The following is a 25,508-nucleotide window of genomic DNA, read 5'->3' on the forward strand; positions in this document are numbered from 1 at the left end:
TGGAATGATGCAACTTCTTTGGTCTGAGTCTAACCTTGCTGCACACCAGGGAGTGGTCGGTGTCGCAGTCCGCACTGTGGAAGCTGCGTGTGATTTGAACACTGTTTAAGGCGGCTCGCCTTGTGACAATGAGGTCTAGCTGGTGCCAACGACGTGATCTTGGGTGCCTCCATGAAACCTGGTGACAGGGTTTAGTGTGAAAGAACGAGTTGGTGATGCAGAGGTTATGATAGGTACACAACTCAAGCAGTCTCTGCCCGTTCTCATTCATCCTTCCAACGCCATAGCGCCCAAGGCAGGAGGGCCATGAGTCATGGTCGGCCCCAACCCTGGCATTAAAGTCCCCTAGCAGGAATAGGTGTTCGGTGTTGGGGATGCTGCTAATGATGTTATGGAGTTGTTCATAGAACTGGTCTTTAGCTTCAGGTGCGGAACAGAGTGTTGGAGCATAGATGCTGAGTAGGTGTACTGGACCAGAGGTGGTGAGCAGTCGGATGGACAGTATGCGTTCCGAGCCATTTGAGGGAGGCTCTATCATGCTGAGCAAGGAGTTTCTGATGGCGAAGCCCACTCCATGCTGTCTTGGTTCTTCAGGATCCCTGCCCTGCCAGAAGAAGGTGTAGTCTTGCTCTGCTAGAGAGCCACTCGCGGGGAGGCGAGTCTCCTGAAGTGCTGCAATGTCCACATTGAGTCTACTGAGCTCGTTGTTAATGATGGCGGTCTTCCGAGAATCGTTGATTTGTGTAAGGTCTTCCGACAGGCCAGGACACATAGTTCTGACGTTCCAGCTTGCAAAGCGAAGGGCTGGTACCTTCTTTCCTTTTTTCATGTTGTTTGGTGCGGTGTATCAGTCCACCTTTCGGGCAATGACCCTGAGCTCCAAGCACCCATTGAAGCAGGCAGACTGTGGCGGGACAGAACCTTATTGACCGGGGGCTGCCCGGTTTGAGGCGGGCGGTAGCTGTCCAGTGAGGTGCAATGACCTCTCCCACCGACAAAGGCAACCCGTGGCGCCCAGTTTCTACACCAATTTATCTGGACTTATAACCCGTAACTGCTGCCTTCCGTGTTGTTTCAGTCGCTGTGAGGCAACTATGGAGTGACCTCTCCATGGCGCATGCCTGGGCAAATTTATGGAGGTTGAGAGTTGCCCAGTCGTCAAAACCCCCCTCTCGGCCTTTCTGGTGGGGTCCAAAGGAGTGCAGGACACGACGTTTGGCACCAGTATGGCTGCAGGAACTGCCGGAAACATGCCAAAGGTGACACATGACCGCCTACGGGGTTCCGCTCCGGATTTTCTGTTAGGGTTTACTCCCTTAGCCTTGGTCTCACCCGAGACGCCCACAAGGCAGTGGGGTTGTTGGGGCCCCTACACAGGTGTAGGATGGTGCCGGTGGGAGGAGGGGATGCAAGGGGGAGGGGTAGAGGGAGGGGGTGGGGGGGGGTGCAGGGGAAGGGGGTGCGGGGTGAAGATGGTGCGAGGGGGGGGCGGGCTGGGACGGGGTTGTGAGGGGGTGAGCTGAGAGGGTGGAGCAGGGAAGGGGACGGGGGTGGGGGGGTGGAAGGGGGGTAAAGGTGGGGGGAGGGGGGGTGGAATCTGGTGCAGGTAATAAGCCATTTCCTCAGTGCCCACCATCGACGTCCGGAAAGCTCATCCACGTCCTTCGGGAGGTGAAGCATCATTTGGCAGACTTAGAGGTGATTACATTTAATAAGGGTTTTTTTTTGCAGTGGTTTAAATAAAGGCATGCAGCATTGCCGACAGTGCGCTGCAGATGCTCTCCGAGCCATCTCCCGCGGGCGCTTTGAAGTTGCGGCTGGGGGGGCCGTTCGTGGATGTTTTGGGTGTTCGGGGCACCTTTTCACAGGACTTCTCTCGGGTCCCGCAGCTCCTTCTTCACCTCAATGGACTTACCGCATGCCGTGGCTGCAGACACTCTGGACTGTGAAGACAGCAGGATCGGAGATTAAAGTATCGGCAGCTGTTCTCGTCAGTTTCATCCGGATCAATTTCATTGAGAAAACAAAGAGCAGGTGTGGCTGGGGGAGGGCAGTGGGCCCAGGTAACATACACTAAACTAACTGTTAACTTTTAGATAGGGCTAAAATGAACTGATTTAAAGAGCCAGGGGAATTTAAACAGTTTAAGAGGGCAGATCGTGTTCAAGATGGCTCCTGGGCTGGAAGCTCCCTGGGAAGCTCCCTTGCTGTTCAACTCTATCCATGGCCATCTGCTCCCATCCCTAACGTTTTCTCCCCCAATCTGCCCTCTTAAACTGTTTAAATGCTCATATACTACAATATTAATAAGATAAAATAATTTAATGTGTATTAATTTGTACTAGTCCTCCAAATGATAAAACAGCTTTCACTTGTGTGCCATAGAAAACGAATCTAACCCTGTTAATCATGTCAGTCTCAATTAGAGGCTTGGTGACATAAGAGGCAAATGAACAGGGCATTGTAGGGTGTTGCTAATAAAAGCATTTCTTTTGAATCCAGTAGTGATGTGATTATGGTGCGAAAGTGAGAAGGGCTGTTGCTGCTCTCAGTCGAGCCCACAGCAAGCATGCTGACAATCATTTGGAACAATGTCGTTTACCTGTACCTGATTGTCTGAAGCTTTGGAAATCAATCAAACTTCCAATCTTCCCTAGAAATATGGGAGGTGCCAGAGGTTTGGAGAGTGGCAAATGCAACACCCTTATTCATGAAAGAATGTAAGGACATTCCTAGTAACTACAAGCTGGTCAGTTTATCAGTGGTAGATAAGGTTTTAGAACAATAATCAGGGAAAAAATCAACAGGCACTTGGAGAGGTTTGAGTTAGTTAAGGATAGTCAGCATGGATTTGTAAAAGGCAGATCATCCTTGACTAATCTAATAGATTTTTTGATGAAGTAATAGAGAAGGTTGATAAAGGGAAAGCAATGGATGTTGTCTATATGGATTCTAAGAAAGTGTTTGACAAAGTACCACATAGAAGGCTGGTTAACAAAATTGAGGCTCATGATATAGGAAGGTCAGTGTTAGGTTGGATAAAAACGATAGCTTAAGGATAGAAAACAGTGAATTGTGGTAAATGGTTGTTTTTCAGACTGGAGGATGGTAGGCAGTGGTGTTCCCAATGGGAGAGTGCTAGGACCACTGCTTTTTAAAATATATAATATATATAAATAATATATACAATAATATATAAATAATTTGGATATTTGAATACAAAGTAAAATTTAAAAATTTGCCAGTGATACCAAACTTGGATAAAAGGTGAGATGATACCAATCATAAGAACTAGGAGCAGGAGTAGGCCGTCCGGCCCCTCGAGCCTGCTCCGCCATTCAATAAGATCATGGCTGATCTTTTCGTGGACTCAGATCCACTTACCCGCGCTCTCACCGTATCCCTTAATTCCTTTATTGTTCAAAAAGATATCTACCTTAGCTTTAAAAACGTTTACTAAAGAAGCGTCAACTACTTCACTAGGCAAGGAATTCCATAGATTAACAACCCTCTGGATGAAGAAGTTCCTTCTTAATTCAGTCCTAAATCTGCTCCCTCTAATCTTGAGGCTATGCCCTCTTGTCCTAGCTTCACCTGCCAGTGGAAACATCCTCTCTACTTGTATCTTATCTATTCCCTTCATGATTTTATATCTTTCTATAAGATTCCCCCTCATTATTCTGAATTCCAATGAATATAATCCCAATCTACTCAGTCTCTCCTCATAAGCCAATCCCCTCAACTCCGGAATCAACCTAGTGAACCTCCTCTGCACCCTCTCCAGTGCCGGTACATCCTTTCTCAAGTAAGGAGACCAAAACTGCACACAGTACTCCAGGTGCGGCCTCACCAGTACCTTATACAGCTGCAACATAACCTCTCTGCTTTTAAACTCAATCCCTTTAGCAATGAAGGACAAAATTCCATTTGCCTTCCTAATTACTTGCTGTACCTGCAGACCAACCTTCTGCGATTCATGCACAAGGACACCCAGGTCCCTCTGCATAGCAGCATGCTGTAACTTTTTACCATTCAAGTAATAATCCTTTTTACTGTTACTCCTACCGAAATGAATGACTTCACATTTATTAACATTGTATTCCATCTTCCAGACCTTTGCCCACTTACTCAATGTATCTATGTTCCTCTGCAAAGTTTCACAGTCATCTGCATACTTTGCTCTGCCACTCATCTTAGTGTCATCTGCAAAATTTTGACACCCTACACGTGGTCCCCAACTCCAAATCATCTATATAAATTGTAAATAATTGCGGTCCCAACACCGAAATCCTGAGGCACACCACTAGTGACTGATTGCCAACCAGAATAGCACTCATTTATCCCCACTCTCTGCTTCCTGTTAGTCAACCAATCCTCTATCCATGCTAATACTTTACCCCTAACGCCATGCATCCTTATCTTATGCAGCAGCCTCTTGTGCGGCACCTTGTCGAAGGCCTTTTGGAAATCTAGGTACACCACATCCACTGGGTCCCCATTGTCCACCTTGCTTGTAATGTCATCATAGAATTCCAAAAGATTTGTCAAGCATGACCTGCCCTTCATGAACCCATGCTGCGTCTGCCCAACGGGACAATTTCTATCGAGATGCCCTGCTATTTCTTCCTTGATAATAGACTCAAGCATCTTCCCCACTACAGAGGTTAAGCTAACCGGTCTATAATTCCCCATCTTTTGTCTACCTCCCTTTTTAAACAGTGGCATCACATCTGCTGTTTTCCAATCTGCTGGGACTACCCCAGAGTCCAGCGAATTTTGGAAAATTACCGCCAGTGCACCTGCTATTTCTCCCGCCATCTCTTTTAGTACCCTGGGATGCATTCCATCAGGGCCAGGAGACTTATCAATCCTTAGCTCCATTAGCTTGCCCAACACTACCTCTTCCATAATAATGATTGTTTCCAGGTCCTCACCTACGTTCGTCTCTTTGTCACTTACTGGCATGTTATTAATGTCCTCCACTGTGAAGACCGATACAAAATACCTGTTCAATGCCTCGGCCATTTCATCATATCCCATAACTAAATTCCCCTTCTCATCCTCTAAAGGACCAACGTTTACTTTAGCCACTCTTTTTCGTTTTATATATTTATAGAAACTTTTGCTATCTGTCTTTATATTCTGTGCTAGTTTTTTCTCATGTTCTATCTTACTTTTCTTTATAGCTCTTTTTGTGGCTTTCTGTTGACCTTTAAAGTTTTCCCAATCTTCTAGTTTCATGCTGTTTTTGGCCACTTTGTATGCCTTCTCTTTCAATTTGATAGCCTCCCTTATTTCCTTAGACACCCATGGCAGATTACCCCTTTTTTTCCAGTCCTTCCTTTTCACTGGAATATACTTTTGCTGAGCACTTTGAAAAATTGCTTTGAAAGTCCTCCACTGCTCGTCAACAGTCCCACCATAAAATCTTTGTTTCCAGTCTACTTTAGCCAAGTCCTCCCTCATTCTATTGTAGTCCCCCTTGTTCAAGCGCAGGACCCTGGTATTGGATTTTATCTTCACACTCTCCATCTGTATTCTAAATTCAACCATACTGTGATCACTCCTTCCAAGAGGATCCCTAACTATGAGGTCATTAATTATTCCTGTCTCATTACACAGGACTAGATCTCGGATAGCTTGCTCCCTCGTCGGTTCCATTACATACTGTTCAAGAAAACTATCACGGATACACTCAACGAACTCCTCCTCAAGGCTACCCTGACTGAGCTGGTTCGACCAATCTAAATGTAGATTAAAATCCCCCATGATAATTGCCATACCATTTTTACAGGCATTAGTTATTTCTTTGTTTATTGCCCGCCCCAATGTGATGTTATTATTTGGTGGCCTATAGACTACGCCTATCAATGACTTTTTCTTCTTAGAGTTTCTAATTTCCACCCAAATGGATTCAACCTCATTCTCCATAGAACCTATATCATCTCTCAGCACCGCCCTGATGTCGTCCTTGAATATCAGAGCTACACCACCTCCCTTACCTTCCTGTCTGTCCTTCCGAATAGTCTGGTACCCCTGGATATTTAACCTGTAACCATGTCTCCGTAATGGCTACCAAATCATATCCATTCGCGATGATTTGTGCCGTTAACTCATCAACCTTGTTACGAATGCTACGAGCATTCAGGTAAAGTGCCTTTATGCTAGCTTTCTTACCCTCATGATTTCCAACATCTCTAATAATAACTCCTGAGTTATCCTTCCTTTCTGCTTCTTTCATAGTCTGCCTTGAACTTAAACCCTCCTGCACACGTCAACCTGCTGCTTACCTTTTTATTTACCATCATACTCCCTGTCGATTTCCCTTTCCCTTCCCCCCGAGTCACTAGTTTAAAGTCCTAGAGACCACCCTATTTATCCGTTTCGCTAGAACACTGGTTCCAGATCGGTTCAGGTGGAGAATGTCCCATCGGTACAGGTCCCCCCCAGTTCCAAAACTGATGCCAATGCCCCATGAAATGGAACCCCTCTTTCCCACACCACTCCCTTAGCCACGTGTTTACTTCCCTAATATTCTTATCCCTAAGCCAATTTGCACGTGGCTTGGGCAGTAATCCGGAGATTATGACCCTCGAGGACCTGTTCCTTAATTCGTTCCTAGTGCTTTATAATCCCCAAACAGGTCCTCCATCCTAGCCTTGCCTATGTTGTTAGTCCCAACGTGGACCACAACAACTGGATCCTCCCCCTCCCGCTCCAATATCCTTTCAAGCCGGTCAGAGATGTCCTGCACCCTGGCACCGGGCAGGCAACACACCATGCGGGACTCCCGATCCGGCTTGCAAAGGATACTATCTATCCCCCTAATGATAGAATCCCCTATAACTACCACTTGTCTTTTTGCTCCCCCCTCTTGAATGGCCTTCTGCACCATGGTGCCATGGTCAGTTGGCTCATCCTCCCCGCAGCCCTTTTCCTCATCCACACAGGAATCAAGTATCTCGTATCTGTTGGATAAGGTCAAAGGCTGAGGCTCCTCCACTCCTGAACTCAGGATCCCCCTACCTGCCTCACTTGCAATCACACCCTGTTGTTCCTGATCACTAACTGAATTTGAATTCCTTAATCTACCAGGTGTGACTGCCTCCTGAAACAAAACGTCCAGGTAACTCTCCCCCTCCCGGATGTGCCGCAGTGTTTGAAGCTCAGATTCCAGATCATCAACTCTGAGCCGGAGTTCTTCCAGCAACCAACACTTGCTGCAGATGTGGTCCCTGCCGTTCACAATGGGGTCAGCCAGCTCCCACATCACACAGCTACAGCACATCACCTGCCCAGCCATCTCTACTTAGTTAATTACTTTATTACTTTATATAAATTTATGAGTTAAATACTTTCTGATACTTCTCTGCTATGGTCTTTTTCAAATAACCAATTAATAGATAAATCAAAAAAAGAAAGTAAAAAAAGAAAGTAAATTTTTAACCAATCACACGATACAGAAGAAATAAAAAAGCTTACCTTATCAACACACCAGAGTCCTTTTTTTTTGGTTAGAGGAGGAGGGTGGGTGGGAGACACTACACGTGTAGTGTCTCAGGTTCAGCCACTGCCCAAATATATAGGTTTTTACTTACCCAGCAGTCCCCTGGTCCGCCGAAACAAAAGGTAATTTACTTTAAGCTGAAACTGACCATCCCAGCTGATAACTCGCTCACAACTATGACAGGACATAGATAGGCTAACAGAATTAGCAGACAAGTGGAAGATGGAATTTAATCAGAGAAGTGTGAGGTGAGGCATTTTGGCAGAAGGAATAGGGAGAGGCAATATTGACTTCATGGCACAGTTCTAAAGAGTGTGCAGGGACAGAGGGACCTGGGGGTTCATGTGCATAGATCTTTGAAGGTGGCAGGAAATAGTCAGTGAGTAATTAGTAAAGCATATGGGATCCTGGGCTTCATTAATAGAGGTATTGTGTGAAAAAGCAGGGAAGTTTTGCTGAACCTTTATAAAGCTCTGGTTAGGCCCCAACTAGAGTATTGCATACAGTTCTAGTCACCACAGTCTAGGAAGGAAGTGATGGTCCATGAGAGTGTGCAGAGGAAATTTAACAGAATGGTTCCAGGGATAAAGGGATTTTCGCAATACGGTTAGATTGGACAAGCTGGTGTTGTTCTCTCTGAAGCAGAGATTTGATAGGTGTTTACATGATTATGACAGGTTTAGACAAATTGTCAAAGAAAAGCTGTTCCCATTAGCTAATTGTACAAGGATGAGGGGGCACAGATTCAAGGTTTTGGGCAAGAGATGTAGGGGGGATGTGAAGAAGAACCTTTTTATGCAGTGAGTAATAATTACCTGTGTCAGGAAAACATGCTATACCAATTCATAAAGCTCTGGTTGGAAACCTCACAGTAAACTTTTAAAAAGGATCTGGGATCTTACAGTTAACTTTTAAAAAGCTGGCAGCCAAGATGGCCACCACAATTTGAATTGAAATACCTCACATTCCAGGACTTCGAATTGGAGACACATGTCTAACGAGGTTGCATCCAGAACAATGCTTCATGAATTCGGAATTAGCTAACTGCTGCACTTCTAATAGCAAAACATTCAAAGCCATTTTGGAACATTAACAGTGGAGTCATAGCTCCAAGGGGTGAACATTGAAACAATGAGACTTGAGAGAGATTGAAAATACCTAAACTCAAATCTAATTAAATTACAAATGAGGACACTGGACAATCATGTGACTGCCTCCCCATTTGTGGAAAAACTAGCAGTCTTTTGCAAAAGGACAAGCTCCTGAGACTTTGAAGCAGACAAGCTTTGAGTGCTAACCAGACAAGATCCCAGTGGGGCTGTGTGTGTGTGTGTGTGTCTCTGTGTCTGTGTCTGTGTGTGTCTCTCTCTAGATAGCATCACATGTTTGAAATCTGTGTGACTGTCGAACATCCAAGTCTACTATTGCTACAGACGGAGACCCCAGGGAAGAAAGCCATCTACGACACTGTCTCAAAGAAAAACCTGCACCAGCTGGGCCAGCCTCAAAGTGCACCTTGACCAGCCAAGGACTTCAAAATTACAACTTCATCTGGAAGACAATGCAATTACCAGACCCCACAGACTGTATATTATTTTTATTTGTTCTGGACTCTAATCCAACCCAACAATCCCTTATCACCCTGTAACCTGTTTGTGTGTGATTCTCATGTATGTGTGTGAGTGAAAGTGTAGATCGGGTTTAGATTATTTATAAGTACAATAAACTCACCTCTTTCTTGTTTAAACTCAATAAAACCTGTCCGATTGGTTCTTTTATGATCACAACAAAGATAAAAAGTAAAACGCTCACAGAAGTGGTAAGCACATCCATTTTAAAAGGAATAAACCCTGTTGAGGCCAAACAAGAAGGACAAGAGGGTAGTCTTGTGACCCCTCCTCACCTGATTGTAACACTTGGAACTCACTGCCTACGAGGGTCGTAGAAGCAGAGATGATCAATGATTTCAAAAGGAAATTGGATGGGCATTTGAGGCAAGTAAACTCACAGGGCTACAGGGATAGAGTGGGGAAACGGCACTGATTGGATTGCTCTACAGTGAGCCGGCTTGGACTCAATGGGCCGCATGACCTCTTTCTGTGCATAATGACTCTATGCCTCTATGACTCATGCATACATAGTTGTGTATTGACTGACACTTTATTGGAATAATGTAATAGTAAAAGATGATTTTAAAAATCTGTGTCAGGCACACAAGGACAAGGACGTTAAAGATCCCACAACATTATTTTGGAGAAGAGCAGGGGAGCTCCCCCTGGTCTCCTGGCTAATATTTATCCCTCAACCAACATCACAAAAACAGATTAGCTGATCATTATTACATTGATGTTCGAGGGATCTTTCTGTTACCAAATTGACCATCATATTTTCTGCATTATATTACTTACTTTCTTTTATTTCCATAAAATTTAGCTTATTCAAAACTCTCCATATCCTATCCCATTCCAACTCCTGCTCACCCTCTAATCCTGTGCATCCTGGTCTACATTGACTCACAGTATCCCTATGCTTGAAATTTTAAATCCTCACCCTTGTGTTTAAATCCTCGCATGACCTTGACCCATCGCTGTAAGGCCTCCTTCACCCCTCGGTATATTTTCCATTCTTCTGACACTTGTGCAACCTCCACCCCTCTTTTGTTCTACCATTGGTGGATAAAGGCCTTCAGCCACCTAAGTCCTCTAAAATTTCCTCCCTAATTTCCTTGGCCTTTTCAACTGCCTCTTCTCCTTTAAGAACACTCCTAAAACCCACCTCTTTAACCAAGCTTTTGGTCACTTCTTCAAATATTGGCTTCTATGGCTTGCTGTTTGTTTATAGTTACACCTTTAAGCGTCTTGGAAAGTTTTCCTCAAGCACTACTCATGAGGAAATTGTCTCTGGGTACTTTACGGAAAGGTTCTCAGCCAGGGATCTGTGATCCCTATGGCTTCATGAAAAGGTTTCAAGAGCCACCACTGCCACTGCTGCCCTGCAGCTTTTCCCAACACTATCATACCAACCCCCAGATCGGCTCTTCTCTTACCAACTGCAGATCGGCAGCACACTAGTGAAAGAGTGGAAATACACTCAGTATATTCGGCAGCATTGTGGGTATTGCATACACAGCGGCATTGTGTACACTGTGTACGTGACTTTCAGCACGTTGTGGTTTCGACATTTATCAGCACTGGTGCCTGTGAGTCTGGCTGAGAGAGAGTTGCTGCACTCCAGAATGAGGAGTGTACAGAATCTTCTCTGCCTTGCAAGTAAAAATAAACAGTACACTGTTAACCACTATCAGACAGTGTGGAGAGTTGTTAATTGATTATAATTGATTTCCAACAATATTTTGGCATCGTTGGCAGGATTCACCCCGAGAGTTGGGAATGCTGACACGATGGGCCAATGACAACGAGTTAACCACTCTTGTTAAGTTGTGGGAATACCCGGATGTTAGGTGGACATCGGGAGAATCTGGCTCTGACATCTGGGAGGTAGCAAGGTACACGGATAGGAATCGCCTCGAGATTCGGGAACATCGCACGACAGGACATCAGTAATGAGTGAGTATCAACCACTCTTGTTAAGTTACGGGAATATCTGGGTGTTAGGTGGACCTTGGGAGAATCCAGGCTTTTGTAATCATGATGGAATCGGTGCCTCAGTGGGACCTGGAGGACTAAATAGTCATGGAAAAGCAAAAGAAAGTCTATGACAAAATGGTTAAAGACAGGTGGGATCTGGAGTCTGAACCAGCCAAATAGAAGGAGTGGTGGCAAGGACTGAAAAAGGATAAAGATGATAAGGCAGTTATTATAGTTTAGTTTAGAGATACAGCACTGAAACAGGCCCTTCGGCCCACTGAGTCTGTGCCGACCATCAACCACCCATTCATACTAATCCTACACTAATCCCATATTCCTATCACATCCCCACCTGTCCCTATATATTTCCCTACCACCTACCTATACTAGAGGCAATTTATAATGGCCAATTAACCTATCAACCTGCAAGTCTTTGGCATGTGGGAGGAAACCGGAGCACCCGGAGGAAACCCACGCAGACACAGGGAGAACTTGCAAACTCCGCACAGGCAGTACCCAGAATCGAACCCGGGTCCCTGGAGCTGTGAGGCTGTGGTGCTAACCACTGCGCCACTGTGCCGCCCCAAAGTAGGATAGCCCCTATAGTAGTTAACCGGTATTCTCAGGTACTCAAAATAAGCCCAGGAAAAGATTAAAGAACTTGACTTAATGTGCAAGCACCTGGAATCTAAGTGTGATAATTTGAAGGACCAGTTAAGTAGACGAAGATTAGGAACAAAGGGGGATGATGGCACGGAAGGATCGGCACCACGCCCTTTATACGGAGAGGCGTCCCGACCTCCTCCATCAGCGTCCATGGAGGACCATGGGCCTGGCCCGGCAGACATGGCTCCACTTACCTATGCACGCACTCCCGGACAAGGACAAATGCAGGTCTCATACACGCCATTTACGGCAAGTGATAAGCAATTGATTCTTAAGGAGCTCCCAACGCTGAAGCCAAAACATGGTAATGACAAATTCTGGTGGAAGTTGGAGGAAATAATTGATATCCACGGGATGCATGGTCGGGACATTCACATGTTGGTAAGGGTAAAGTATCCTCGGGAACACTGGACTAAGATACTGGATTAAATCCTGAATGCAACTGGATCCTGGGTCTGGGGGATATGGCAGCGGAACAGCGAACTGCATATGACCAATTTAAACAGGATGTCCAACATATAATGGGTCCGATCTCATGTAATAGTGGAGCGATTACCTTGATCAGGCAAAAGAAGGGAGAGTCATCTATCAAATATGGGGAGCGGTTGTGGAACGCCTACATGGAGTATTCGGGCCAGGTTTATCAGGCCAAGACCGACCCCACATTCCTTAAAGTGTTCAAGGAAGGCCTAAGTCCAGATCACCAGGCAGTCCCGAAGCCCGGCCTGGTGATTTTGCAGACTTGCGAAGACTTGATTAACTGGGCAAGTCAGATAGATGCGCACAAGCAACGGGAGGTGTCAGCAGTAGTGGGCACTTTGCAGAAAGGAAACAGGCAGTCTGGAAATGCAGCCCTGATAGGTGAATGTTATAAGTGTGGAAAACTGGACTGTTGAGCCCCGAGAGAAGGGGACAAAAGGGTAACGTGCAGTAATTGTCATAAGGCTGAACATACTAAGGTAGTTCAAAGGCAGAGGGAAAGAAGGTAAGGGACCAAAGCAACAGGAAAAAGCTATGCCAATAGACCAGAATAAACAACAACAGCTCCTCCAGTTGGTGCAGGAGCTAACAGATGAATAGGTAGCCTCTGCCCCGGGACAAATCGCGAGGAAGACCCCAGGATCCACACAGAAGCGGTGCTAGGGAGACGGCATTACGAAATTCTAGTGGACACAGGGGCTACAGTCTTGATCACTGCCTTACCACTTGATACTACGGACATGACTTTAACCAAACAGGAAGTAAATTTACAGCCCACCAGAGCAAACCCTGTATATTAGATTTTGGGGAAATAGTGATGCCCATACTGTTCTGGATATGTGAGAATCCACAAGGTACCATCGTGGGGATGGAGCTGCTGAAAGAATTGGGAGCAGTAACAGATTTGGTACAGCATAAAGTGTCTTAGAGGGATTCGGCTGGGTGGAGGTTTTGAAACACAGGACCCAAAACCAGGCGGAAGCAGTGGACATGGGTAGCAACAGCGACCGCCATAAACCGGGACTGGAGTAACGAGGAAATATGGGGAATTATTTGTATGAATTTAATGGGAGTCTGGGCCACCTCCAAGCAGGATGGGAATCAAGTCAACATAGAGCCAATACAGGTTCCCGGCCCAAGCCATTAACCCCACCGACAGTATCCAATAAAGCCAGAAGCTTTACAAGCAGTAGAGAGCAGAGTCAAAGATCTTGAGGAGAAGGGTATAATGAGGCCCACCGCCTCGACAACTAACTCCCCGATCTGGCTAGTGAAGAAGCCACACGGGACATACCGCCTGACCATTGACTACGCGACCCTGAATCAAGTAACATTCCGAGAACACCCTATAGTCGTGAGTCCATACTTAATGTCCTGGACCCCGAACACAAGGTATTGGGCAGAGCAAACGGGTTCTGGGTGATACCACTAGCACAGGGATCACAGGACAAATTTGCCTTTACCATGAAGGACAGGCAGTATACGTGGACATGGGTACCCCAAGGAGTCCACAGCAACCCGGCAATATTTCACCGGGTTATGAGCGAGATGTTAGAACTCCTTGACCTGGATAAGTACGGCAGCACCAAACTCCAGTATATGGACGACCTCCTGTTAGCATCCAAAACTAGAAAAGGTCAAAAGGGAGCTCTCGTGGAAGCATTGGAAACATTGCAGGAGGCAGGATTTAAGGGAAACCTGAAGAAAGCACAGGTAGGGAAGGAAAGAGGGCTACAACGTTTTGCAGGGTAAGAGAGAGATACCCCCTGAATGGAAGGATGCAATCCAGGATATGCCTTGACCCACAACAGTAAGGGCTTTAAGGAAGGTTCTGGGACTATTTAACTACTGTAGGAACTTTATCCCCGACTATACGCAGATGGTCCAACCCCTAGAGGACCTCCTAAAGGGGGGAAAAAGAGCACAGGAAAACCTAGAGTGGACAAGGGAACATGATAGGGCTTACAGTGCCTTGAAATGGGTCCAGGTCTCAGCCCTGGCATTGGGATTGCCCGACTCAAAGCACCCCTTCCACAGTTACTGTAGCCATGAGTGACAGTTTTACTGCGTGTGGTCGCCCAAGGGATAAACAGTGACCAGTGGCATACTACTCTACGAGACAGAAGTCAGTAGCCACCGGCTTACCATGATGTGCATGGGCAGTCAAACTAGAGAGCCTGTGGTAATGTTAGGGGACATAGTCCTACATACCCGACACACCCTGGTGGAACTACTGAATACGGGAAGACAGTGTCCAACGCCTAAAGGGTGGCATGGGAGGCTGTCCTGTTACCTAGAGACAAGTCCATTAAGATTGTACGGGACACAGGCGCAAACTCCGCCGAGGGCTTGATCTTGGAAGGAGAGCCTCACGAATGTGCCAAAGAGGACTTGTACGAGACCCTGGGAGCAATAGGAGAGAACCCACTTAAGGAGGCAGACCTGGACTGTTTGTAGACGGATCCAGGAGGTATGTGGAGGGAAGCCCAAGGTCTGGCTGGGCAGTTGTAGGAGGGAGCAGAGAACTGATACTAGTGGGACGGTGTCATGCTAGGCCCCCACCTGCCAAGAATGAGCCACATTAATTTTGTCATGAACATTGATTTTAAACTGTTACTGGAGTGAAGAAAGGACTTATTGAACAGATCAGCTGTGGCTGGAAAAGACATTTGCATATTAACAGATGGTATTTGAAAGGACAAAGCAGCCATTCCCTGACATTCAACCCATAATGGACTTTTGATCACCGACATTGAAGGTGGGGGAGCTCGCATTCCAGGTAGACTGCTTAGATGGCCAAATACACAAATGGACATGGTCAAACCAGCTAGTCACATGGCTAACCTGCTGGGCAACCTGAGTTTTTTGAATTTGTACAAACAGTTTGGGCAGAAAGCTGTTTGCTTCTGGATTGAAAAAAACCTCTCCTGGATGCTTCCATCTCTATCTCACAAGCCTTTGAATCCACTGAAGCCATATGAACCCCAAGAGAGAAAAGTCTCCTACAGCAAACAAGGTTTAAGAAGAATACTTGGCCCCAAAAAAAAGCAAGATCTACCTACAATCAAGGACTCAACAGTGAGCTTGAAGAGCCGTAAGAAAAACTCTTCAGATATTGCCTCAAACTCTTCCACTTTATTTTTCTTCTGCTCTTTTCTGTCTCTATTTGCATATGTGTATCGCGAATGCATGCTAGCATGGGGCACGTATCTATAGGCATTAACCAAATTAGAGTTTAAGTTTAATAAATTTCAACTTTTCTTCTTTAAACCTAAGAAAGCCTGTTTGTGCTGGTTTCTTTGCCTTAGAATTGGAAAGCGGTGAACAAGGATTCACCAAGGGGGAGCTAAAAACATGATGTGTTTAAAACTAAACCCTGTTACAGTCAGACCAGGTGAAGGTTAAAAGGGAACTCTTTCTCACCTGGTCGTAACAATGGTTAGAAGGGGCCGAATCCATTCAAGTGGTGGAATTGGTCATCTCACAGAGATCCTGAGATACACAGAAGGAATGAGCGTACATGTGTACATCGACAGTAGTTCTGCCTTCGGGGTAGTGCACAATTATACGGAGCCTTGGGAGAGATGGGGCTTTAATACCTCATCGGGTCTGCCTATTAGACACGAGCAGATAATACGGAATCTTATTGAAGCAGCCAGGATACCGAAGGAGACGTTGGCTATTAAGGTAAAAGCTCACGAGAAGGTAGTTAACGAAATCCAGGAGGGGAACCGAAGAGCGGACGAGGAGGCAAAGACAGCCGCTGACTCTGAGCTGAAGGTGAGCACTATACTAAACAACATGGAAGGCAATGACGTCAGCATACCACACCTACATGCTGGAGGCACAGAAGGCGATGTGGGATAACAAGGGGGCGGTGCCCGGGTCACATGGTATCTGGTGGTATGACGCAAGGGTGGTGGCGCCAGAATGCGTCCATAGTATGCTACTTAACCTGCACCACGGGCCCAGTCATGCGAGAAGGGAATCTATGATGCAATCCCTTGCCCGGGATTGGCGGTGACGGGGATGGGGTGAGATGTAGCAAAATACTGCCAGCAGTGTATGATGTGCACTCAGTACAACCCCAGGAAGCCACTCAAGGTCAGGCTGTCACACCAGCCTAGGCCGAGGGGTCCCTGGGAGAATGTACAAATAGACTTAACAGGACCCCTACCACCGAGTAGTGGGAAAAAATATTGTTTGGTACTCATAGACCAATTCACATGCTAGGTGGAGGCCTTCCCAACACGGGACTGCACACCACTATCGTGGCACGAATAATGGCCGAAGAGGTCATCCCCAGGTGGGAGTCCCAGTGCAACTGGACTCTGACCAGGGGAGCCACTTCACGGGAAGGATCATTAGGAAACCTGTAAACTGTTAGGTATCAAGCAGAGATTCCACATACCCTACCACCCCCAGAGCTCGGGAATGGTGGAGCGTATCAACAGGACCCTAAAGACAGCCCTAGCAAAAGCCATCAAGATGACCAGGCAGGTATGGGCAGAGCTGCTGCCAATTGTCCTGATGGAATTGCGGGCGACCCCCAATCAGACTCCAGGACTTACACCCTATGAGCTAATGACCAGGAGAGCCATGCAGCTCCCCAAGACTATCATCACGGGGGGACAGGACTTGAGACCATTGAGGGATAAGGTGCAGAGATATGTGAGGGAACTCTGTAAACAATTGAAAGATCTTAGGCAGGAGGCTAGAAATCAGCAGCAGTCAAAGGATCAGGAGCTAGAGCCGGAGGTATGGGACATGCCTGGGGTAGGGGACATGGTAATGGTTAAGGAACTACCCCAGAAGCCAGGGTTCACCCCACGTTGGATGGGGCCATACCCAATAATTATGACCAGTGACACTTGTGCGTGTGTGGAAATGAAAGGTGGTATGACCAGGTGAGCAATGTATCTAGGGGGTCTCTTGCTGTCTCCACCTGGTCTTGTAACAGGGTTTAATTTTAAACACAATGTGTTTTGAGCTCCCCTTTGTGTGAATTCTTGTACACAGTTTCCAATTATCAGACAAATATCTGAGCACAAACAGGCTTTCTTTGATTTAAAGTAGAAAGATGAAATTTATTAAATCTTAAACTTAACTCGAATACGGTTCACGCCTGCGGATATACGACGTGCTCACGCGAGCATGCACACGCAATATAAACATGCAAGATAGGGACAGAAAAGAGTTGAAGAGATAAGTAGAACAGTTTGAGGCAATCTCTTGTTACTGTTTTTCGAGCTCACTGTAGTCCTTGGTTGAAGTTATATTCTTGCATTTTGTTGGGGCCCAGTAATCTTTGTAAAACTTTGTTCACATGGCAAATCTTTCTTTCTTTTAGTTTCATGTGTCTTCAATAGTTTAAGTTCCCTGAGAGATAGGCAGGCAAGCAGGAGGTGTTCTTAGTTCCAGAAGAGTACACGGCATTCTAACAGGCAAATCCTTTATTTGGGAGTTCAAATTCAAAAACCTCCCAGGGTGCTCAGCAAGTTAGTCATGTGACTAGCACCTTATATGGAACAGTCTCTTCAACATCCAGTAGAACTGGTTTGACCAGTATTGGAAAACAGGGACTGGCTCCCCTGGGACATCAGGACCGTTCTGGGGAAGGTGGGACCTATACAAGCGGGATGGGTTACACCCAGGCAGGACCGGAACCAATGTCCTCACAGGGGTGTTTGCTGGTGCTGTTGGGGAGGATTTAAACTAGAATGTCAGGGGGATGGGAACCTGAGCGGGGAGACTGAGGAGGGGGAAACAAGGATAGAAACGAAAGACAGGAAACAAAAAGGCAAAAGTGGAAGGCATAGAAATCAAGGGCAAGAAACAAATAAGGCCATAGTGCGAAATAATGCTGAGATGACTAAGAATGTTAAAAAGACAAACCTAAAGGCATTGTATCTCAATGCGCGGAGTATTCACAATAAGATAGGTGAATTAACCGCGCAAATAGATGTAAATGGATGCAATATAATTGCGATTACAGAGACATGGCTGCAGGGTGATCAAGGATGGGAACTGAACATCCAGGGCTTTTCAATATTTAGGAAGGACAGGCAAAAAGGCAAAGGAGGTGGAGTAGCATTGTTAGTAAAAGAGGAACGCAATGCAATAGTGAGGAAGGATATTAGCTCAGAGAATCCTGATGTGGAATGGGTGGAGCTAAGAAACACCAAGGGGCAAAAAACATTGGTGGGAGTTGTATATAAACCCTCAAACAGCAATGGTGATGTAGAGGATGGCATTAAACAGGAAATTAGAGACACATGCAATAAGGGTACAACTGTAATTATGGGTGACATTAATCTACATATAGATTGAGCAAACCAAATTAGCAATAATGCTGTAGAGGAGGAATTCCTGGAGTGCATACGTGATGGTTTTTTTGGACCAATACGTTGAGGAACTAACTAGAGAACAGGCCATCCTAGACTGGGTTTTGTGTAATGAGAAAGGATTAGTTAACAATCTTGTTGTGCAGGGTCCCTTGGGGAGGAGCAACCATAACATGATAGATTCTTCATTAAGATGGAGAGTGAGAGAGTTGATACCGAGACTAGGGTCCTGAATCTAAATAAAGGAAACTGTGAAGGTATGAGGCGCAAGTTGGCTATGATAGATTGGGGAACGTTACTTAAAGGGTTGACAGTGGATAGGTAATGGCTAGCATTTAAAGAGCGCATGGATGAATTACAATTGTTCATTCCTGTCTGGTGCAAAATTAAAACAGGAAGGGTGGCTCAACCGTGGTTTACAAAAGAAATTAGGGATAGTATTAGATCCAAGGAGGAGAAATATAAAATGGCCAGAACAAGCAGCAAACCTGAGGATTGGGAGCAGTTTAGAATTCAGCAAAGGAGGACAAAGGGATTGATTAAGAAGGGGAAAATAGAGTATGAGAGTAAGCTTGCAGAGAACATAAAAGCTGACTGTAAAAGCTTCTATAGATATGTGATGAGAAAAAAATTAGTGAAGACAAATGTCTTCCCCCTTACAGTCAAAAACGGGGGAATTTATAATGGGGAACAAAGAAATGGCAGACCAATTAAATATATACTTTGGTTCTGTCTTCACAAAGAAGGAGACAAATTACCTCCCAGAAATGTTGGGGTACGTATGGTCTAGTGAGAAGGAGGAACTGTATGAAATCAGTATTAGTAGGGAAATGGTGGTAGGGAAATTGACAGGATTGAAGGCCGATAAATCCCCAGGGCCTGATAATATGCATCCCAGAGTACTTAAGGAAGTGGCTCTAGAAATAGTAGATGAATTGCTGGTCATTTTTCAAAATTCTATAGACTCTGGAACAGTTGCAATGGATTGGAGGGTAGCTAATGTAACCCCACTATTTAAAAAAGGAGGTAGACAGAAAACAGAGAATTATAGACCGGTTAGCCTGACATCAGTAGTGGGGAAAATGCTAGGGTCCATTATAAAAGATGTAATAGCAGAGCATTTGGAAAACAATGACAGGATTGGACAAAGTCAACATGGATTTACGAAAGGGAAATCATGCTTGGCAAATCTACTGGAATTTTTTGAGGATGTAAGGAGTAGAGTAGAGAAGGGAGAACCAGTGGATGTGGTGTATTTGGACTTTCAGAAGGATTTCGATAAGGTCCCACATAAGAGATTAGCGTGCAAAATTAAAGCACATGGGATTGGGGGTGAGGTACTGACATGGATAGAGAACAGGGTGGCACAGTGGCGCAGTGGTTAGCACTGCAGCATCACAGCTCCAGGGACCCGGGTTCAATTTTGGGTACTGCCTGTGTGGAGTTTGCAAGTTCTCCCTGTGACTGCGTGGGTTTTCTCCGGGTGCTCCGGTTTCCTCCCACCGCCAAAGACTTGCAGGTGATAGGTAAATTGGCCATTGTAAATTGCCCCTAGTGTAGGTAGGTGGTAGAGAATATGGGATTACTGTAGGGTTAGTATAAATGGGTGGTTCTTGGTCGGCACAGACTCGGTGGGCCGAAGGTCCTGTTTCAGTGCTGTATCTCTAAATAAAAAAAATAAATAAACTGATTGGCAGACAAGAAACAAAGAGTGGGAATAAACGGGTCTTTTTCCAAGTAGCAGGCAGTGACTAGTGGGGTACCGTAGGGATCAGTGCTAGGATCCCAGCTATTCACTATATATACTAATAATATAGTTGAGGGAATTAAATGTAATATATCCCAGTTTGCAGATGACACAAAGTTGGGTGTGAGTGTGAGCAGTGAGGAGGATGCAGAGAAGCTCCAGTGTGATTTGGACAGGTTGAGTGAGCGGGCAACTACATGGCAGATGCAGTATAATGTGAGGTTATCCACTTTGGTGGCAAAAACAGAAAGTCAGATTATTATCTGAACGGCGATAGATTGGGAAAGGGGGAGGTGCAGTGAGACCTGGGTGTCCTTATGCACCAATCGCTGAAAGCAAGCATGCAGGTGCAGCAGGCAGTTAAGAAGGCAAATGGTATGTTGGCCTTCATGGTGAGAGGATTCGAGTAAAGGAGCAAGGATGGCTTGCTGCAATTATACAAGGCCTTGGTGAGACCACATCTGGAGTATTGTGTGCAGATTTGGTCTCCTTATCTGTGGAAGGATGTTCTTGCTATGGAGGGAGTGCAGCAAAGGTTCACCAGACTGATTTCTGGGATGGCAGGACTGATGTATGAAGAGAGATTGAGTCGATTAGGCTTGTATTCGCTGGAGTTTAGAAGAATGAGAGGGGATCTCATAGAAATCTACAAAATTCTAACAGGACTGGACAGACTAGATGCAGGAAGGATGTTCCCCATGGCGGGGGTGTCCAGAACCAGGGGTCACAGTCTAAGGATACGGGGTAAGCCATTTAGGACTGGGATGAGGAGAGATTTCTTCACACAGAGAATGGTGAACCTGTGGAATTCTCCACCACGGAAAGCAGTTGAGGCCAAATCATTAAATATATTCAAGAAAGAGTTAGATATAGTTCTTAGGCTAATGGGATCAAGGGATATGGGGAGAAAGCGGGAACAGGTTACTGAGTTTGGATGATCAGCCATGATCGTATTGAATGGCGGAGCAGGCTCGAAGGGCTGAATGGCCTACTCCTGCTCCTATTTGTTCTATGTTTCTATGTTTCCACATTGTCTTGTACTTATGCAAATGTTCTTCCAGTCAGAGATTGCAATTTTTACAGTTTTAATGTTCATGTGGACATATTAATGTGTGCCTCAGTCTTGACAGGTGGGGTTTGCCTGACAAAGGCTGCCAACACATCAACAGGGAATGACAGACCACATAACGTTCAGTGTTGTAACGGGGACTGGTATGACGGAGGACATCTGGACGACATCATCTGACCGGTAGACGTACATGGCAACTATCAGGGACTATGGGAAAGTGAAACCGAGGGTGATGTAAGCACAAATGGTGTCCAGTTGATTATGGTGAAAGTCACCATTGGACAATGGGTACGTATCAAATGCCCTAAGGGAACTAGGACTGACAGCAATCCTGATGCCGGCAAGGTCCCCGGGCCTGGGTTCTCCATGTGGCAGTGCGATGATGAGGATCATAGAGACCAATCAACGTGCGTGAAACCACACAACCATACTACTTATCTACATATGTGTGATGGATACGACAAGGCAGGACATCACCAATTACAATGGTGATAAATGGGCAGGAAGGGCTGACCCCCATGTCTGAATCACTGACAAGTACTCTAGCTACTCTAGCCAGTCTAGCCCCCACTCCATGGTCCAACTAGTGGGCTGGTAATGCGACGTGAAAGAGGCGAATTATATGATAATGTACACCATGAGCTACTACCGGTTGTAATTGACCTGATGCAACTGACCCTCCTACAGGTGCAAGTGGCCCAAGATATGGCCGTTATACCAGAGAATGGTAGCTAGAACAGTAAGCAATGCTGCGGACGCAGCTGCGGCATATGACCACACCAAGAGGAGGCGAAACCCATTCAGCCGGTCCAAACAAGGCCTGGTGAATGATGGTCGCCACTGGGTGGGTAAGAACACATCCATCATCAACTCCTTAGACATTGCAGGATTAAACACCAAGACCCAGACCCTCAAGGAAAACTTGAGGCGGCTGAGTCTTAGGGCCAATGATGTGGGCTAGAAAGGGAAGGCAGACCATAGAGGAAATATTGGTGGGGTTACCATTATTGAGGGCCATGCCCATACCATTAACTCCCTGATAGACCGTAAGGAGGAGCAACGGAAAGAGGAACAAAAGACCACCGCATGCTATGCATACGGAGCATGGATAGTGGGACAGGTTAGGCACAACCTCAGACAGATACAGGAACAACAAATCCCAGATTGGATTAATAGTACCCACCTAAGGGAAATGGCACAGTGCCTGGGCAATATGAACGATTGCAGGCTCAAGGGTCTAACCAGAGTGTATCCTGTAATTCAAGGATGTGTTGCTGTAAATCTGACGATGGTAGGGCTAATGCTGATGGTACAGGTGGTTCCAAATGATCAGGAACCCTACCCACAATATGTGGTTGAAAACATTGGAGTAATATGAGGAGACAAGTATATACAGTACCATTAGGTGCCCACCTATGCCATTGACAGGAATGTGCATGCCAGGACAGCAATGTGGATGAGCCAATTGATCATGGCACCATGGTGAAGGACGCCATTAAAGTGGGGAGAGCCAAGAGGAATGGTAGTGATAGGAGGCAATATAGTCAGGGGGATAGATACTGTTCTCTGCAGCCGCGACCGGGAGCTCCGAAGGCTGTGTTGCATGCCCAGTGCCAGGGTTAAGGACATCTTCTCATGGCTGGAGAGGAACTTGGAGTGGGAGGGGAATGATTCAGTTGTTGTAGTCCACGTCGGAACCAATAATATACGTAGAACCAGGAATGATGTTCTGCTAAGAGAATTTGAGGAATTAGGATCCTAATTAAAATGCGGAACATTAAAGGTAATCATCTCTGGACTGTTACTTGAACCATGCGCCAATTGGCATAGGGTCAAGCAGATTAGAGAATTAAACGTATGGCTCAAAGAGCAGTGTGGAAGAAGGAGTTTCAATTCATGGGAACTGGTATCAGTACTCAGGGAAGAGTGAGCTATTCTGTTGGGATGGATTTCAATTCAAGCGTGATGGGACCAGTGATCTGGCCAATCGTATAACGAGGGCTTTAAACTAATGGTGAGGGGGTAGAGTGCAGAGGCAGGGCTTGGGTGAAGGGAGATTTAGAAATCCAAAGAGAAGGGTCGAATCATCGGAACAGTATAGCATTGTGGGAAAAGGCAAGCAGGATGGGATAGGAAGGGACAGATAAGTGTTCTTTGACAGCTGTCAGGAAGCAGGTGCTGGGGCACACAAAATAGGGCAAAAGGTGCCATACAAAAGATTAATAGGCAAGATAAAGACTCATGGAATCGGTGTTAATATATTAGCGCGGATAGAGGATTGGTTAATAGACAAGAAGCAAAGAGTGGGTATAAATGGGGCATTTTCAAGTTGGCAGGCAGTAAATAGTGGAGTACCGCAAGGATCAGTGCTGGGGCGTCAGCTATTTACAATCTGTATAAATGACTGAGAAGAAGGGACAGAGAGTATTGTCTCTAAGTTTGCTGATGATACAAAGCTAGATGAAAAGGTAAACTGTGGGGAGGACATAGAGAGGTTGCAAAGAGATATAATCAGGTTAAGTGATTGGGCAACAAGATGCCAGTTGGAGTTTAATATAGGGAAGTGTAAAGTTATTCACTTTGGTCATAAGAATAGAAAAGCAGAATATTTTTTGAAAGGTGTGAAACTTGTAAGTGTTGATGTTCAAAGAGACTTGGGTGTGTGTTATGAAGACCTCTGCCTGCCAAGAATGAGGCATATGAATTTTGTCATATGAACATTAGTTTTAAACTCTTGCTGGAGTAAAGAAACGTCTTGTTTAAAGAGTTCACCAGACATTCGCATACTAAGAGACAGTGCTTCAAAAGACAATGGGAATGCTCACTGATTCAATTAACAGAGATTGGTCTGGGCAATGGTGATCCACATCTTGTTGGTGTAAGAGCAGCTCTACACCCCACCCCATCAAGAGCTTTGAAATCCACAAACGCAGAAGTTTGTTCAAACAGTGAGTCACATGACTAACCTGCTGGCCCAGGTCTGGTTTTTAACTGCTCACAGAACAGTTTTGAAGACAGACTGCAGATTGCAACTGAGCCTGGAACAAGACAGCCTCTCTCCTGGCTGGCTCTCTCTCGCTTTCTCACAAACCTCCGGACTCACTGAAGTCGCTTAAACCTCAAGAGAGAAAAAACTCCTACATCGAAGCAAGTTAAAGCATACACTGGGTCCCAACGAGCAGCAAGACTTACCAGCAACCAAAGACTCCACATTGAACTCAAAGGACTGTAATTACAACCTAGCTATTGCCTCAAACATTTCCCCGTTATTCTTTCTACTTTCTCTGTCTCTATCTGCTTGTGTGTTTATCGCGTGGTCGCATCACATATTCGTAGTTGTTAACCAGATTAGAGTTTAAGATTAATAAACTTCCACCTTTCTTGTTTTCATCTAAGGAAACGTGTCTAATTGATTTCTTCATCTTACAATTGGAAAGTGGTGAACAAGGATTCACTGAGCAGGGAGCGAAAACACAGTGTTTTCAAAATAAAACCCTGTTACAGTTAAACCAGGCAAGGGCTGAGAGGAAACCCCTGGACCCCTTTCTCACCTGGTTGTAACAGTGTGCTTGTACAAGGAATGCGGAAAGTTAACATTCAGGTAAAGCAAGCAATTAGGAAGGCAAATGGCCGTTATTGCAAGGGGATTGCAGTACAAGAATAAAGAAGTCTTGCTACAGTTGTACAGGGTTTTGGTGAGACCACATCTGGAATACTGTGTGCAGTTTTGGTCTCCACATTTAAGAAAGGATATACTTGCATTGGAGGCAGTGCAGCGAAGGTTCACTAGATTGGTCCCTGGAATGAGGGGGTTGCCCTATGATGAGAGGCTCAGTAAATTGGGCCTGTATTCTCTGGAGTTTAGAAGAATGGGAGGTGATCTCATTGAAACATACATGATTCTAAAGGGGTTGGATAGGCTAGACACTGAGAGGTTGTTTCCCTTGGCTGGGGGAATCTAAAACACAGGGACACAGAATCAGGATAAGGGGCTGATCATTTAGGACTGTGATGAGGACAAATTACTTTACTTAAAGGATTTTGAATCTTTGTAATTCTCTGCCCCTAGATGGTTGTGGATGCTCCATCATTGAATGCATTTAAGGCT

The sequence above is a fragment of the Heterodontus francisci genome, chromosome 3 (assembly GCF_036365525.1).
Source record: "Heterodontus francisci isolate sHetFra1 chromosome 3, sHetFra1.hap1, whole genome shotgun sequence".
Lineage (NCBI taxonomy): Eukaryota > Metazoa > Chordata > Chondrichthyes > Heterodontiformes > Heterodontidae > Heterodontus > Heterodontus francisci.